The following is a 17,771-nucleotide window of genomic DNA, read 5'->3' on the forward strand; positions in this document are numbered from 1 at the left end:
AGCTCTCAAGCATGAGGTCCCGAGTTCAACCGCCGGCAGCACTTGTATCAGTGTGATGTCTGGTTCTTTCTCTCCTCTTATCATTGTCATTAATAAATAAATAAAATATAAAAAGTCCATCATAAAACACCTAATATTATTCTTCTTCTAGCGTTTGCCCTTCTTCCGTAGCCAGTCAACAGAGTCAGGTTGAGCCTGATGTAAAGTTTCGAGACCTCCTTTGAATCTGGAGAGGTGGCAGTCATAGTCTGTCTGGAGCCGCAGGGGCAGTTCGGGTCGTCTCTGGCTCCCCAGCGATGGAACATAGCGGCGCACCGGCCATGGCCTGTTCCATAGCGATTGAGGAGGGCCCAATCATAACGTGCTAGGTCAAAGCCGGGTTGACGCTTGCAGGGGTCTGTGATGAGGTGTTTGTTCTTTACCTCAGCTGACTGCCAACTCTGTTTCCAAGAGTCTGGAACAGAGAAGTTCAGTGTAGGCGTAGGGGACCAGATTGGGTGACGAGACGTCAAGCGTTGGACAGGGTGGGCGAAGATAGCCGTGTATATTGGCAGGTCCGGCGAGCGTAGACGTGGGAAATGAACTTAGATGATGCCGCATCCCGACAAATATCTGGCAGGGCGATGTTGCCAAGAACTGGCAGCCATGGAACCGGGGTGGAACGGATGGTTCCAGAAATTATCCTCATGGAGGAGTATAATTTGGAATCGACCAAGTGGACATGGGGGCTACGGAACCATACTGGGGCACAGTATTCTGCAGTGGAATAGCATAATGCCAGAGATGATGATCGTAGTGTGGAAGCACTCGCTCCCCATGAGGAGCTGGCCAGTCTTGCAATGATGTTATTCCTCGCTCCCACCTTTGCTGCAGTTTTTATGAGATGTTTGTGAAATGACAGAGTGCGATTGAAAGTAACGCCAAGATAGACTGGCTGGGCTTCATGCCAGATTCTCGTATCGCCAAGCTGCACATTAAGCCCTAAAGTCACTGAATTCACGTTTAAATGAATCTGTATTTCATTATTATTACATTAACAGGACTCTCAAAAGCTGAATTCTCAACATAAAATTAAATCAGTCAGTGATTTAGGCTATCATATATGATACATATATGCCCATATATATACACCACATATACAGTGTCAGCCTTACACAGGCATAAAAGTTATTAATAGAAATAAATAATAAAATATAAAATACATTTTAGTGTACTATTTGCTTTTTTAAATAAAATCTCTAAGATGCAGTCAGAATTTGTTCATTGCTACACAAATTATTCTGATTGATGTACACTCTTATTTATGCAAGTTTCCCAAGCCCTGAGTTTTGCTTCTCTGTATGTCTCTTAACTGCAACACTGTAAGCAAATAGCATTTCAGTAAGGGTTTATTCTTTGAAATCAGGTTTTCATTCAGGAAGGTTTAATGGGAAAGTGTCTCTGCTTTAACTTTGTGTTAAATCCATAGAACACTCCCATATAAGAGTGAACTTTCCTCAGATAAGTTAGCAAATTGCTTACAATACAAATGTCCAATAATACAATTTGATCATTGCTACTTAAAATATTTTGTACATAGTAGGACACCTAAGTAAAAATGTCTGGGTTGAGAATGAGGGCGGAAGTTTGGCTTCACTGGGGTGGGAGGGAGGATGGGATGGGACACAGTCTTTCGGTGGTGGGAATGGTGTTTATGTATATTCCTATTAATTTATAGTCATATAAATCAATATGTAATTAATATGAGAGTGGAAAAACTTATTGAATGTCTCAAACTTTTTAATACACAGACCATAGGCTGAGTCTTTGATATGTTGACCCTCTTAAAAGCTTAGACCAGGGAGAACAGAAACAACCAGTGGCACAGCTATATACAAAGCATATCAAAGGACATAAATAATGGTGATGTGTATGATAACAGAAAATCCTAACAAAGGGATTTTTCAAAGTTAATCCAATTGCCAAATAATAATCATTACAGTAATAACTGTCTATTGCCTTCTTAAACCCTAAGACAGCAGGAACTCCCACTTCCTCTATAGAGCCTGTATTTCCCCCAGTCCTGCAACCTCTAGGGTGGGACTCACTTTCCTGCATGCTTCTCTCAATTCATACCAAATTATATCGCATCTACTGATTGCAACTTAATCAATGCAACGAGTACCAACTCAGCATGCTTCACTTCAGACTGTGTCAAGACATCAGGTGAGGAATGTCAACCCTTCAGCCTCATTACTCGGGTGAGACCTATCCTTTCATAGGACTCTCTAATTCCATTCCAGATGGTTCACTTCCTAACAAAGCCCCAAAACCTAGATAGAGACCAGGTCCAGTGAGATAGAGCATATGTTCACATGTATCCATAAATTACGGTAAAATATATACCTGAAAGCAAAAGTGCACAATAGTCTGCAGTGAGTCAGTATCAAGTTCATAATGAAATAGTGTCTACTTAGACTTAGATACCCTCCTCACCTACTTCCCATTACACTTCCCTCACTCACTCCAAAGATAACCTTATCTAAGCAAGGACTGCAAAAGCTGAATAAGGGCAAGAGACTGGCCTACTTTAACGATGACTCTTTAGTCACTATCAGGCCACTCCATCAGCTGGGACCCTGTTTGGGGAGTCCTGAGATTCCCAAACAGACATGATGGGCCCAGACCTCGAATAAATCTCTCTCCCCAATATTGCCAGTAATTTCTATCAGGAACAACACAATAGACCCCTTTGTGCACCTTGCCCTCAACTTGGATCAACAATGGTAGAGAATGTTCCATCCTCTGAAGGGAGGTGGCTGGACAACATATTCTATCTTCCACCTGAGGAAGATAGGTCCTGAAATTGGGGCAGCTTGGAACATTCCTACTCATGACCACAGAATGTAAGCTTGGATCTACAGGGATGCAGAGGTCACAAAGGCTCTTAAGCTGAATATGGGCCCCAGATCACGTCAAATCAATTGGGGTTTACAGTCAACAATATTTATACACTTTTCCCATATTTGGGAGTTACTCTCTTCTCTGATATAGCTTTCTGTTCCTTTTTCTAACCATGACATCATCTTCCCAGACAATAACTTGGATCCACCTGCATATCAGATTTCAGTCTGAGGGGGGGTGGATAGTATAGTCACAGGCCCTTTGGAATATAAAATATGCCTAGTAGCTATCTACAAAACGGAGACCCACCCCCCAACTCTTCACCTGTGCTATTCCAACCTTTAGTTTCATGAGCAGTCAACAACTTGTTTGGCTTTATATGTTAACACTATTTTCAGCCACCAGGTTCCAGATGCTAGCATGATGCCAACCAGACTTCCCTGGACAGACAACCTCACCAATGTGTCCTGGAGCTCTGCTTGCCCAGAGCCCCACCCCCACTAGGGAAAGAGAGAGGCAGACTGGGAGTATGGATCGACCTGTCAACGCCCATGTTCAGTGGGGAAGCAATTACAGAAGCCAGACCTTCCACCTTCTGCATCCCACAATGACCTTGGGTCCATACTCCCAGAGGGATAAAGAATAGGAAAGCTATCAGGAGGGGATGAGATGTGGAGTTCTGATGGTGGGAATTGTGTAGAGTTATACCCCTCTTATCCTATGGTTTTATCAATGTCTCCCTTTTATAAATAAATATATATATATTGTACATGAAAAATTCATCTCTTTACACTGCTGAAGCTTTTTCAATATGTTCTACAGCTTCTGTATCATCCCTTGTAACTTGAAGGCAGGCATTGAAGACACTTCAGCTGTTCCAATACTTTTCATGCCCAAATTTGATACACCACCTCTAATTAAGCCACATATAAATGCTGAATTCTTAGATACATGTTCTAAATACTGTTTCCCTGCAGACATTTGAGTAAGCAGATGAAATTTGTTGTTCAGAAACATGGATGCTCTGAGGATTTATCCTGAGACTGTCAACTTGTTTCTTGACTACTGTAGTCCAAAAATTTTTACAAATGAACTCCATGATGTCTGACTCATCCTTAAATCTTGCTGTCCCTTTTGTAAGCTGTTCTATCAATTCTTGTCCCACTTGAAAGTCCATTTGCCACCTCACCCTGCTCCGCGGACTTGTATATCCTGAGACCATCTCTTTATGGAGCAGCACAAACAGCGCCTTGTCCCCCATTGTGGTTTATTTTGCTCCCCCGGGGGCTCAGGCACCACCTGGGCAGTGTGGGTGCAGGCTCTCCTCTGTGTTGCTGGGAGACCCCAGGGGTTCCACTGGCCTTCATAAGTCTGGTAGTGAAAGTGTTAGCTAGAAAAAAATAAGGACAGAGGAAAAGAAAAAAAGGAAGGAAGGAAGGAGGGAAGGAAGAGGGGAGAGAGAAAGAAAGAAGAGAAAGGAAGAAAGAAAGAAAGAAAGAAAGGAAGAAAGGAAGGAAAGAAGAGAAAGGGGAGCCCTGTGGTAGTGCAGCAGGTTAAGCGCACGTGGCACAAAGCACAAGGACCCGTGTAAAGATGCCAGTTCGAGCCCCCGGCTCCCGACCTGCAGGGGAGTCGTTTCACAGGTGGTGAAGCAGGTCTGTAGGTGTCTATCTTTTTCTCCTCCTCTCTATTTTCCCCTCTTCTCCCCATTTCTCTCTGTCCTATCCAACGACAACATCAATAACAACAAACAATAATAACTACGACAATAAAAAAAAAAAACAAGGACAACAAAAAGGAAAATGATTAAATAAAATTTAAAAATGCTTTAATAAAAAAGAAAAAAGAAAGAAAGAGGAAAAAATAGAAAGAAACCTACCCAGGGCCACTCCCTAGGGCCAAAAGAGAGTGACAATAGTAAAGACCTATTCCAGTTGGGGAGTATATTGGCCTGCAGTGGGGTGAGGTAGGGGTCTACTTTCAAGTTCTAACATATGAATAATCATACAGGCAACTTGCTATGATCAGTATACTTGAGAACTTTGAGCCTTATTCCCTTACTCCTACTGAACCCTTTATTACCAGATACCGTTCAGGACAGTGAACATCTATTCTGACTTTGACAACAAAATACTATTCTGTATAGACCATTTGGGTGTGGGGTTTTTTTTTTGCTTGTTTTGATATTTTTTAAATATTTTTAAATATTTATTTATTTATTTCCTTTTTGTTGCCCTTGTTGTTTTTATTGTTGTTGTTGTTATATTGCTGTTGATGTTGTTGTTGTTGTTGGATAGGACAGAGAGAAATGGAGAGAGGAGGGGAAGACAGAGGGGGAGAGAAAGATAGACACCTGCAGACCTGCTTCACCATCTGTGAAGCGACCCCTCTGCAGTTGGGGAGCCGGAGGGAGGCTGGAACCGGGATCCTTACGCAGTTCCTTGCACTTTGTGCCACCTGCGCTTAACCCACTGTGCTACCGCCCGACTCCCTGTTTTGATATTTTTTATGTGGAGTGAACTAATAAGCTAAAAATTAGAGCAAACTAGTTGGAGGCTTTTTACTGTGTGTGTGTGTGTGTGTGTGTGTGTGTGTGTATGTGTGTGTGTTTGTGTACATTCATTGATCTACTCTGCTTTGGGTATCTATCCCCTTTTTGGCTTTATTTGTGAAGTTTCTAACAATATCATTTCCTTCACTGTATGTTATGTATTTGACACATTAATCTCACCTAAAAAGATTTCATAACATTTTGTCAGTCCCTGAAGGATAAATTAAATGGCCACTAGAGGTCAGCCTAACTATTTTGATTAGCACATTTTAAGATTAGTATAGTATTCGGTGTTTTTTTTTTTTTCAACATTATTGTTGTTTTCGATGGGTTATGTTGTTTTCACCAGGCTGGCTTCACGGGCGGGTAACAGATGACCAGGGACTCATGGTTGAGCTGTAAGCAGTATCTCTTTATTCATTCAGGACGCAGCCCAATCTAAGCTGAGCTAAGCTAAACTCAAGGTAAAGTAAAACTCACAATGCTGTCTTTATATATACTTGCCAAGTAGGGTGGAAACAGGATGTGACATAGAGAGGGTGGAGAGAAAAGTGACTAGTGAAAATCAGAGTGTGACAAAGAGGGGGTGGAGCAGGCAAGAATCCTATCACTGAACCACCAATGCCCTGGAGGGAGGGTGGTACTTGTTAACAGTGGTTATGTAAATAGAATGAAGTGGTTATGTAAATAGAATAGTGTTAAGCAGGGGGGATTTAAACCAAATGAAACAGAAGGGGTCTCATGCATACCAACACATTATAATCTAAAATAGATATATTTAAAAATTCTAGGTTAAAAATGTCTACGTTATTTTTAACATACCCCAATTTTTTTAATATACTGTTATATTTTGCTAGAAATATTTGGAGTTGTTATAAGTGAAGTGAACCTTTCAAATTAGCATTTCAATTTATTCTCATAAAAGTAGTTAGTCTATATACATTTTTTTCTGGTGTAATTTATATAAGATAGATATAATTGGAAGTCTAGCAGACCTCACGTGATTTATTTGTTTGCCACTGTCCCTTCATGCCTGCTTGATTTCAGGTGTTTGTGTGTGTGTGCGTGTGCGTGTGCGTGTGTGTGTGTTGGAGGGAGAAAAACACATGCAGACCTGCTTAACTGCTCATGAAGTTTTCTTCCGGCAGGTGGGGAGCAGGGGCTCAAACCCAGATCCTTGTTCATGATAATGTGTTCGCTCAACCAGGTGTGCTAGTGGCTGGCCTCCTAGTCTAGAATTTCTGTCCATGGACATTCAGTTTGTTCTACTCCTTGACTATTGTGAACAGTAAAGCTATGAATATAGAGGTGCATATATCCCTTCAAATTAGTGTTTCTATACCCTTTGGACATCTTCAAATGGCTTTCAAAAATTAAGATTGCTTTACAATATTATAAATATTTCATTAGGTTGATTTTATTTTTTAAAATATTTATTATTTATTCCCTTTTCTTGCCCTTGTTTTATTGTTGTAGTTATTATTGATGTCATCATTACTAGATACGACAGAGAGAGAGGAGGGGAAGACAGAAAAGGGGAGAGAAAGATATACACCTGCAGACCTACTTCACTGCCTGTGAAGCGACTCCCCTGCAGGTGGGGAGCGGGATCCTTATGATGGTTCTTGCATTTTGTGCCACCTGTATTTAACCCACTGCACTACCTACCGCCTGACTCCCGCTTTTTCTTTTTTCTTTTCACTGAGTATAAGTATTTTAGGTTTCTATAGCAGACCTCTTTGTGTATTTTTACTTTTGTTTTCCTTAACAATAAATGACATTCTGTAATTTGATACAGAGAACAGAATATTTTATGTATATCATTTTCCTCAAGTACTTTCTTTTTTTCCATACTGGTGATATTCTTTACTTTGTCCACATAATAAGTAATGTATTATATAGGCTTGGCCTATATATAATTTTTATTTATTTATTTATTTATTTTTTGCCTCCAGTGTCGGGCTAGCTTCGAGAGTGGAGACAGACGACCTGGGACTCATGGTTGAGCTGTATGCAGTTTCTGTTTATTCATGCAGGACGCAGCACAATCTATGCCAAGCTAAGCTAAACTAAAACTAAAAACTAAAATAAAACTCACAATGCTGTCCTTATATATACTTTCCAAGTAGGGTGTGAACAGGATGTGACATAGAGAGGGTGGAGAGAAAAGTGACTGGTGAAAATCAGGGTGTGACAAGGAGAGGGGGCGGAGCAAAAACACATCATGAACCAGTGGGGATTGAACCAATGCCCTGCAGTAGTTACGTAAATAGAATACAGTGGTTATGTAAATAGAATACAGTGTTAAGCAGGGGGGATTAAACCAAATGAAACAGAAGAGGTTTTTAGAAGTAGAATTAGAAGCATACCAACAATTCCCCCTTTCTTTTTAACTAATAGCCATAGTATCAGGAGTGTGGGGTGAACAGAAGCCTATATCATACAGGCGTTTTCAAAAGAACTGGCATATGACATGGAAGAACAAAATAGGAGAGCAGCAAGAACCAGTGTGATGCCAAGGGGAGTGTTCCCTGCCTCAAAGGGCAAGGCCTAGCAGGTGAAAGGGCATTTCTTGCCTCTGGGAGCATCAATTGCCTCTGGGGGTGCTTCATGCCTCTGTGGGCATCTCTTGCCTCAAAGGGTGTTTCCTACCTCTGTGGGCATGACCTAGTGAGGAGGGGGTGTTTCCTGTCTCTGGGGAAAGAGCCTGCAGGCGAGGGGACATGGCCTATAAAGTCCCAAGGCAGCTGGCTGCCGTCAGTCTTTGAGAAACCTAGCAGTGTAAAGGGAAGCTGCTGTGAAGTTGTATAAAGTGTCCAAGAGCTGTACCAGTAAGTCCGATGGAGGTGTCAGTCCAAAGTAGATGACCACAGAAGAAAATGCCAGAGGATGAAACGCTGCATGTCTGTCTCGATGGGGAATGTCAGCCACCAGAATTCCGCTTTTCTGTAGAGAGTGAGCTTTGGAGTCTGTGAATCTGTTTCTTCAGGTCATGCCAGGTCACATTATTGGTTTCCGGGGGTGTGTTGTAGTCATTCTATCTTGTGGGCGATGTCAGAGAACAGGGGTCCAAATGGATTTCCAGGAATTCCATTAGAGTAGATGCTTTTTCAAGTGAAGACTTGACAGCTGAAATTCACTTGTCAAACAAAACTTGTAACAGATTAGAAGTTTACTATAACTGATAACTCCATTATAATTGGAAGTCCTTTCTAGTATGATTTTAAGGTTGTTTAAACAGTTTAAACTCAATAAAATGTGGAAAGGTAAACAGAAGAACCACAGTTAGAAGCCTCAGGCATGAGAATCATTAACATAATCATTGCACTATCTGCCCCACCCATAACTCATACCGTTTCTAGGATTAAACGCTTCAGATTTATGCCAAGACATAAAAAAAAGAAATCAAAGGAGGAAAAAACAATTTTTGGATTGTTTCTGGATGTCTCTAGAAATCATGGCTGCATCCAGCTTTTTTTTTTTAAGTCAATGTCATACAAAAAGTCAGTCATTCAAATCACTCTCTAATGAAACCCAACTTGAACCAGATTATCCAGATCTCACCATGTAGCATCATGAATCCCCGGAGGGCGTCCTAGTCCAAAAAGCTCCTCGAAATTCCGTTTAAGGTGCTTCTGACTGTTCCTGCAGGATTGCTTCAGGCACCCATTTTTAAAAGCGTCTTCCCATCGAAGAAAGAATCCAATCAGGAGAGTAGAACTAACCACGTGTCTCCATTCTTGGGGACTGCCAGGGTACTGGAGAACGCTCCTCAAACTAGAGTAGTCCTTCTTAGCGGGAAACATGTGAGAAGAAGTCCAGAAAGTCCCAGGGGAAATCTCTGTGCATATCCCAAGCTCTACGATGATCATTAAGAACCAAATTGTGGCCCGGAGCAAAATGTAGTCCTTCTCCTCGGGAAACATGGGAGAGGGAATCCAGAAAGTCCAAGGAAAAATCTCCATGCATCTCCCAAGCTCTATGATTAGGGTCACAAGAAACCAAAGTTCCCGGTCAGGGAAACAAAGTGCGGCCCAGAACAAAATGTTCCAGAGACAGAGAAACTGTCTCATGATGAAACAGTAGAGGCTTTGGCAAACCTCTTCGTAAGTAGAAAGGCAACCCATGGCAGATGGGTAGCCAAGTTTACTTATCTGGGAGATGGGCAGGTTAGGTCCCACATTGGTGCCGGTCCCTGTTCAGGCTCCATTATGTCAGACTAGCTTCGTGAGCGGAGACAGACGACCAGGGACTCATGGCTGGGCTGTATGCAGTATCTCTTTATTCATGCAGGATGCAGCACAATCTAAACCAAGCTAAGCTAAAACTAAAATTAAAACTAACTAAAACGAACAATGCTGTCCTTATATATACTTTCCAAGTAGGGTGTAAACAGGATGTGATGTAGAGAGAGTGGAGACAAAAGTGACTGGTGAAAATCAGGGTGTGACAAGGAGAGGGGGTGGAGCAAAAATACATCATGAACCAGTGGGGATTGAACCAATGCCCTGCAGTGGTTATGTAAATAGAATATAGTGGTTATGTATATAGAATACAGTGTTAAGCAGGGGGGATTAAACAAATGAAACAAGGGGTTTTTAAGAAGCAGAATTAGAAGCATACCAACACTCCAGGGTTATTGCTGCGGCTTGATGCCTGTACCAAGAATGCATTGTTCCTGGAGGTCTTTTCCCACCCTTTTTGTTGCTCTTTTTTCCCCCCTATCATTGTGGTTATTACTATTCTTGTCATTGATGTAATCTTTGTTGGATAGGACAGACAAATGGAGAGAGGAGGGGAAGAGAAAGATAGACACCTGCAGACCTGCTTTACCACTTGTGAAGCTACCTTCCTGCAGGTGGGGAACCAGGGGCTCGAACCCAGATATTTATGCAGGTCCTTGCAGTACTGATCCATAGATTAAGAAACTTGATTGCTATGCATGCTCAGAAAATTTGTGCCAAATGTTTAGCTGAATCCATGTGTAGACCTGCTATGTACTTTTTTGCCCTAGGAGCTCAGAGAATGTGAAAGTGGGCAAAAGGTCCCCCAGAGGAAGCCCAAATTCTCATATAGGAGCCATAAGATCAGGGATGTCTCAGAAATTTGATTTGAGCTGAGACTTGAAGCTGGTAGGATTTGAGGAGGAGTTTGAAGGTGACTTATAGAATATTATAAAACATGAGACTCTCAGGGAACTGACAAAGGTTGTCTAGAAGGGTTGTCATTCAACACTGGCTTGGGTATTAAAGCACAGTAGTGGAGTATCCACTATGGCATCATTGAAGTGATAACTGCAAGTGCCTCACCCAGGGGCCAGAGAGAGAGAGAGCTCACCAAATAGGGTGTGTGCCTTGCTCTATGTAGCCCATGCTTGAGACCTGGCACTACATGGCTCCAGGGAAAGCTCCTGGGCTGTGTTATCTTTCCCCGTCTCTCTGTATCTTTCCCCATCTCTCTGTCTACTTGAATGAGAAACAGCCTGCAGGGCTCAGTGAAGAATAAAAAAGGAGGAGAGGGAGGAGGAGGAGGAGGAAGAGAGGAGGAGGAAAGAGAAGAGGAAGAACGATAGCTTAAAATGCTATACCAAAACCTACTACACCAAATTCCCAATGAGGGAAATCAAACACTTTTACCAATCGTCTGATAATTAGTATGTTTTCCAACATTCATAGTCATTATCGTAGCGGTTACATCCTGTTTGCCACATCAGCCTTCTCCTCTGAGCACCGCTGTTGACATTGAAAAGGGGAGCTCAGCAGATGGAGGAACTTAGATTCAATAAGTGCTTTTTGTCAGAATCCTGCAGAGGCAAGAATGCCCACTTAGTGAGTCATGCTTTTGTCTGTTTCAGAATGGGTGTCAACAGTTGTGGTGCTGTACAGACGATGCATCTGATGGCCAGCAGGTGGCGGCATCTTTCCCTTGCAACCTCTTTATTGTGTTTTACAATAAACTATCTGTATGGGACATATCCTAAGAAACCTGACTATTATCTGTGTCTAATTGTCAAAATTTTGTTAAAATGTCTGTTAGTAATTTATTTGAAATAAAGAAGAAGAAACCTCCCCTGTGGCCCGGGAGGTGGTGCGGTCAGATAAAGCCTTGAGTTCTCAAGCATGCGGTCTTGACCTCAATTCCCTACGTCACCTGTGCCTGAGTTACGCTCTGGTTCTTTTCTCATCCTTTTCCATAAATAAATCTTGGGGAGGATCTAAACCATGTAATTAGCACATGAGTTTCATAGATTTTTTTTTTGTAATTTGTAATAGAATGGAATACTCTCATAATACATTCCAAACACGAAAGGTTTTGCTAAAGACAAAAAAAATTGTTCAATAGGGGATTAAGGTAAATCTTTTCATATATAATAAAGTACTTTCTGTTAAAAAATAGAAGTGTAGTCTTTCTTGACTAAAAGAGAAAGTTTGTCATTTCATATTGAATAGTGTTAAAAGAAAAGCATGGGAGTCAGCCGGTAATGCAGCAAAACATGGGAGTTGGGCAGTAGCTTTGAGGGCGGGCTTAGTGCAAAGCGCAAGGACCCGCATAGGAATCCTGGTTCGAGCCACCAGCTCCTGACCTGCAGGGGAGTCACTTCACAAGCGGTGAAGCAGGTCTGCAGGTGTCTATCTTTCTCTCCCCTTCTCTGTCTTACCCTCCTCTCTCCATTTCTCTCTGTCCTATCCAACAACAATGGCATCAACAACAAAAACAATAATAGCCACAATAATAAAACAACAAGACCAACAAAATGGAATGAATAAATAAATAAATATTTAAAAAGAGACTTCTCCATACAAACACTACAGGCCAGAAGAGAATGGCAAGATATCTATCGAGTGCTCAATGAGAAAGGCTTTCAACCAAGAATACTATATCCTCCTAGACTGTCATTCAGACTAGATGGAGGCATCAAAACCTTCTCAGACAAGCAACAGTTGAAGGAATCAACTAGCATCAAGCCTGCCCTGAAAGAAGTTCTGAAAGGTCTCCTATAAACAATCAGACCACCATAAATAGGACATATATCAGAACACTCTAAAACTCTACAAGAATGGCGTTAAAATATCTTCAATCTTTGATATCAATAAATGTCAATGGCCTGAATTCACCTATTAAAAGACACAAAGTAGGAAGATGGATCAGAAAATACAACCCAACAATATGCTGTCTACAGGAAACCCACCTAACTCAACAAGGCAAACACAGACTTAAAGTGAAAGGATGGAAAACTATCATACAGGCCAATGGCCCACAAAAAGGGCAGGAGCAGCTATTCTCAGATCTGACATGATAGACTTTAAAATAGATAAGATTAAAAAAGATAGGAATGGACACTACTTAATGCTCAGAGGATCAGTCAATCAAGAGGACTTAACAATTATTAACATCTATGCACCCAATGAGAAGCCATCTAAATGCATCAAACGTCTACTGAAAGAGCTACAGCAATATATTAACAGCAACACAATCATAGTAGGAGACTTCAACACCCCACTCTCTCAACTTGACAGATCATCCAGGCAGAAAATCAATAAAGACATAAGGAAGCTAAATGAAGAGATAGATAAACTAGAACTATTGGACATTTTCAGAGTCATTCATCCCAAGAAACTGGAATACACATTTTACTCAAATCCACACGGATCATTCTCAAGGATAGACCATATGTTAGGCCAAAAAGACAGCATCAGAAAATTCAAGAGCACTGAAATCACCCCAGGCATCTTCTCAGACCACAGTAGAATTAAACTAACACTTAACAGTCAATACAGTCCCAAAAAGTGGAAGCTCAACAGTACACTTCTTAACAACTTCTGGATCAAAGAGGAAATAAAGGAAGAACTCAAAATATTTCAAGAATTCAATGAAAATGAAGACACAAGCTATCAAAATATTTGGGACACAGCTAAGGCAGTACTAAGAGGGAAGTTCATAGCTATACAAGCACACATTAGGAAACAAGAAAAAGCACAAATAAACAGCATGATTGCACATCTTAAAGACCTAGAAGAAGAACAACAAAGGAACCCTAAAGCAACCAGAAGGACATAAGTCACTAAAGTTAGGGCAGAAATCAATAACATTGAGAATAAGAAAACCATACAAAAGATCAACAAAAGTAAATGTTGGTTCTTCGAAAAATTGAACAAAATCGACAAACCTTTAGCCAGACTCACAAAACAAAAAAGGGAGAAGACCCAAATAAATCAGATACTAAATGAAAAAGGAATTATCACAACAGACACCGCAGAAACTCAACATATCATGCGAGGCTTCTATGAACAACTATATGCCACTAAAGAACCTGGAAGAAATGGACGATTTCCTAGATACCTACCAACTTCCAAAACTAAGTAAAGAGGAAGTGGATAACATGAACAGGCCCATCACAGCTAATGAAATTAAAAGTTATCAAAAATCTCCCCCAAAATAAAAGTCCTGGACCAGATGGATTGACAAATGAATTCTACAAAACTTTCAAAGAACTAATACCTCTACTTTTAAAAGTCTTCCAGAAGATTGAAGACACTGGAATACTCCCTGCCAGCTTCTATGAAGCCAACATCACTCTGATACCAAAAGCAGACAGGGACACAACCAAAAAAGAAAACTACAGACCAATATCTCTGATGAACATAGATCCAAAAATATTGAACAAAATTCTGGCCAACCAGATACAGCAGTATATCAAAAAGATTGTTCATCATGACCAAGTGGGGTTTATCCCAGGCATGCAAGGTTGGTTTAATATACGTAAATCAATCAATGTGATCCACCACATCAACAAAAGCAAGACCAAAAACCACATGGTCATATCAATAGATGCAGAGAACGCCTTTGACAAAATATAACATCCCTTTATGATCAAAACACTCCAAAAAATGGGAATAGATGGAAAATTCCTGAAGATAGTGGAGTCTATATATAGCAAACCTACAGCCAACATCATACTCAATGGTGGAAAACTGGAAGCATTTCCACTCAGATCAGGTACTAGACAGGGCTGCCCACTATCACCATTACTATTCAACATAGTGTTGGAAGCTCTTGCCATAGCAATCAGGCAGGAGCAAGGAATTAAAGGGATACAGATTGGAAGAGAAGAAGTCAAACTCTCCTTAGTTGCAGATGACATGGTAGTATACATGGAAAAACCTAAAAAATCCAGCAAGAAGCTTTTGGAAATCATCAGGCAATACAGTAAGGTATCAGGCTATAAAAATAACATTCAAAAGTCAGTGGCATTCCTCTATGCAAACACTAAGTTAGAAGAAATTGAAATCCAGACATCAGTTCCTTTTTCTATAGCAACAAAAACAATAAAATATCTAGGAGTAAACCTGACCAAAGAAGTGAAAGACTTGTATACTGGAAATTATGAGTCACTACTCAAAGAAATTGAAAAAGACACAAAGAAGTGGAAAGATATTCCATGTTCATGGGTTGGAAGAATTAACATCATCAAAATGAATATACTACCCAGAGCCATCTACAAATTTAATGTTATCCCCAAGATCCCAAGCACATTTTTTAGGAGAATAGAAAAAATGCTACAAATGTTTATCTGGAGCCAGAAAAGACCTAGAATTGCCAAAACAATCTTGAGAAAAAAGAACAGAACCGGAGGCATCACACTCAAAGATCTCAAACTGTATTATAGGGCCATTGTCATCAAAACTGCTTGGTACCAGAACATGAATAGACACACTGACCAGTGGAATAGAATTGAGAGCCCAGAAGTGAGCCCCACACCTATGGACATCTAATCTTTGACAAAGGGGCTCAGACTATTCAATGGGGAAAGCAGAGTCTCTTCAACAAATGGTATTGGAAACAATGGGTTGAAACATGCAGAAGAATGAAACTGAACCACTGTATTTCACCAAATACAAAAGTAAATTCCAAGTGGATCAAGGAGTTGGATGTTAGACCCCAAACGATCAGATATTTAGAGGAAAATATTGGCAGAACTCTTTTCTGCATAAATTTTAAAGACATCTTCAATGAAACAAATCCAATTACAAAGAAGACTAAGGCAAGTATAAACCTATGGGACTACATCAAATTAAAAAGCTTCTTCACAGCAAAAGAAACCACTACGCAAACCAAGAGACCCCTCACAGAATGGGAGAAGATCTTTACATGCCATACATCAGATAAGAGTTTAATAACCAACATATATAATGAGCTTGCCAAACTCAACAACAAGACAACAAATAACCCCATACAAAAATGGGGGGAGGACTTGGACAGAATATTCACCACAGAAGAGATCCAAAAGGCCGAGAAAAACATGAAAAAATGCTCCAAGTCTCTGATTGTCAGAGAAATGCAAATCAAGACAACAATGAGATACCACTTCACTCCTGTGAGAATGTCATATATCAGAACAGGTAACAGTAGCAAATGCTGGCGAGGTTGTGGGGTCAAACAAACCCTCCTACACTGCTGGTGGGAATGTCAATTGGTCCAGCCTCTGTGAACAGTCTGGAGAACTCTCACAAGGCTAGAAATGGACCTACCCTTTGACCCTGCAATTCCTCTCCTGGGGATATATCCTACAGAACCCAACATATCCATCCAAAAAGATCTGTGTACAAATATGTTCTTGGTAGCACAATTTGCAATAGCCAAAACCAAAAATATATGAGTGGCTGAGCAAGTAGTGGTATATATACACAGTGGAATACTACGCAGCTGTAAAAAAAATGGTGACTTCACCGTTTTCAGGGGATCTTGGATGGACCTTTAAAAATTCATGTTAAGTGAAATAAGTCAGAAACAGAAGGATGAATATGGGATGATCTCACTCTCAGGCAGTAGTTGAAAAACAAGATCAGAAAAGAAAACACAAGTAGAACCTGAAATGGAATTGGCATATTGCACCCAAGTAAAAGACTCTGGGGTAGGTGGGTGGGGAGAATACAGGTCCAAGAAGGATGACAGAAGACCTAGTGGGGGTTGTATTGTGTTATGGGAAACTGGGGAATGTTATGCATGTACAAACTATTGTACTTACTGTTGAATGTAAAACATTAATTCCCCAATAAAGAAATAAAAAAGAAAAAAAAAGAAAAACATTACAATATCCCACTTAATGTGTTAGAAACACACATATGTAGGGGAGGGGAGAGAGAATAATGGTTATACAAAGGGACTCTCATGCCTGAGGCTCCAAAGTTCCAGGTCAACCCCTGCCACAACGTAAACCAGAGTTGAACAGTGCTCTGGTAAAAATAAGTAAATAAATAAATAAATAAAAATAAGAAGAAAGAAAGAGAAGTACAAATATGCACACAACATTTTTCAAGTGTGACAGAAAATTGGGAAATTTATCTCCAAATTGCTAATAGTAGGAGGGAGGGCGGTAGCCCATCGGGTTGAGCACATGTGGCACAAAGCACAAGGACCAGTGTAAGGATCCCGGTTCAAGCCCCTGCCTCCCCACCTGCAGGGGAGTTGCTTCACAGGTGGTGAAGCAGATCTGCAGGTGCCTGTATTTCTCCCCCTGCCTCTGTCTTTCCCTCCTCTCTCCATTTCTCTCTGTCCTATCCAACAACAAATGACATCAACAATAACAATAATAACCACAACACGGTTATAACAACAAGGGCAACAAAAGGGGGGAAAATGGCCTCCAGGAGCAGTGGATTCATGGTGCAGGCACTGAGCTCCAGCAGTAACCCTGGAGGCAAAAAAAAAAAAAAAAAAAATATATATATATATATATATAAATATATATAAATATGTATATATATTATATATACATATATATAAATATGTATATATATTATATATACATATATATATATGTATATATAAAATATACATATATATATATATATATATATATATATATATGCTAACAGTAATTTTCTCCAAGTGTAGAACTTGGGCTAGTTTTTGATTTCTTCGTTACATACATACATATATATATATATATATATATTCCATTATATATATGTATATATTATTACTGTAGAGACTCTGGGTGGAGAGATTTTTACAAGAAATTTATGTTCTTATAATCTGGAAAGAAAAGTAAAGGAATTGTGGATTTTAGGAAACATCATGTCGTGAACTTTGTTCTGGAAAGAACAGCCTTTGCAGTCAGGCCCAGATCCACTTACTTGCTGTATAAAACTGGGTGTTCGGTTTCTCTAGCCTTTCGAAGGAGGACCATCGTGAAGGTAAGAACACGTACAAAGGGCATAGAGCCTTGTCAAAGTCTTGCACGTGGTCTAGAAAATATTTTCCCCTTTCCCATGCTTACTCCAGTGTTTAACCCTCTTCTGTCCTATTTCACTCCTTCTAGCACAGAAGGACCTCC

At 40.4% G+C, this 17,771-nt stretch overlaps 1 pseudogene; it reads right to left on the reverse strand.

The window, feature by feature from the left end:
* Positions 1-3,674: 3,674 nt before the first annotated feature.
* Positions 3,675-4,241, reverse strand: LOC103108894 (trafficking protein particle complex subunit 6B-like; annotated as a pseudogene).
* Positions 4,242-17,771: the final 13,530 nt, after the last annotated feature.

Source organism: Erinaceus europaeus, chromosome 3 (assembly GCF_950295315.1).
Source record: "Erinaceus europaeus chromosome 3, mEriEur2.1, whole genome shotgun sequence".
NCBI classification, from domain to species: domain Eukaryota; kingdom Metazoa; phylum Chordata; class Mammalia; order Eulipotyphla; family Erinaceidae; genus Erinaceus; species Erinaceus europaeus.